This window comes from Sciurus carolinensis, chromosome 5 (assembly GCF_902686445.1).
Source record: "Sciurus carolinensis chromosome 5, mSciCar1.2, whole genome shotgun sequence".
Classification (NCBI taxonomy): Eukaryota; Metazoa; Chordata; class Mammalia; order Rodentia; family Sciuridae; genus Sciurus; species Sciurus carolinensis.
The window spans coordinates 24154293-24155023 of record NC_062217.1 but is presented as its reverse complement, the minus strand read 5'-3'; the positions used below and the strand labels follow the sequence as shown (position 1 = coordinate 24155023).

At 39.8% G+C, this 731-nt stretch overlaps 1 non-coding gene across 1 annotated transcript; it reads left to right on the top strand.

Moving 5' to 3' along the window:
- Positions 1 to 267: 267 nt before the first annotated feature.
- On the top strand, positions 268 to 341 carry Trnad-guc (transfer RNA aspartic acid (anticodon GUC)). The gene has a single exon. It is a non-coding gene; the product is annotated as a tRNA-Asp (tRNA).
- Positions 342 to 731: the final 390 nt, after the last annotated feature.

Genomic DNA, 731 nt, shown 5'->3' with positions numbered 1-731 from the left:
TAAAACTCAACAATGAGAAAACATAGAACACAATCACAAAACGGCCTAAAGATCTACACAAACACCAAAGAATACACACAAGTGGAAAATAAACATATGAAAAGATGATCAACAATATATGTCATTAAGGAGATACAAATTCAAACAATGGTGAAATACCACGGCACACCTAATAGACCAGCCAAAATCCAAAACACTGGCAAGGATGTGGATCAACAGGAATGTTCCTTCATAACTGGTGGGAACGCAAAATGGAATAGTCTTGACTGGGGGTATAGCTCAGTTGGTAGAGTGCTTGCCTGTCAAGCACAAGGCCCTGGGTTCAATCCCCAGCACTGCAAAAACAAACAAAATGGAACAGGCACTTTGGAAGACAGTTTGGCAGTTTCTTATAAAATTATTCACACTCTTCTTATAAATCCAGCAGTTGTACTCCACTGTATTTCCCAATGGGTTGAACATGTGTCCACACACCTGCACACTGACATTTACTGCTTTGTTCATCATGGCCAGAACTGGGAAGCAACCAAGATGACCTTCAATAGGCGAATGGATGAAGAAACTATGGTACATCAGACAATGGGGGTCTTTCCCAACAATAAAAAGAAATGAGCTATCAAAGCACAAAAAGACACAGAGGAAACTTAAATGCAGGTTACTACATGAAAGCAGACAATCTGAAAAGGATATCTACTATGTGGTTCCAACTGAAAGAACTAGAAAGTCTGGTG